Raw genomic sequence first — 212 nt, 5'->3', positions numbered from 1 at the left:
CGATACAATACACCTACAATACACACACGTACAGAAATCTGTGGGCATCCACACACACATTTTCCATTTCCTGCGCGCATAATACAATAGGGACAGAAACTTTCAAAAATCAGGGATTAGCCCCCTGCTCGTGCAAAAAGACTCCTCATGCAAACAAGATTGTCATGGATTATGCATTATATGATGTCAATAGTAAAATATGCACATTTGGA

The sequence above is a fragment of the Penaeus monodon genome, chromosome 31 (assembly GCF_015228065.2).
Source record: "Penaeus monodon isolate SGIC_2016 chromosome 31, NSTDA_Pmon_1, whole genome shotgun sequence".
Classification (NCBI taxonomy): Eukaryota; Metazoa; Arthropoda; class Malacostraca; order Decapoda; family Penaeidae; genus Penaeus; species Penaeus monodon.
This window is presented reverse-complemented; position numbering follows the sequence as displayed.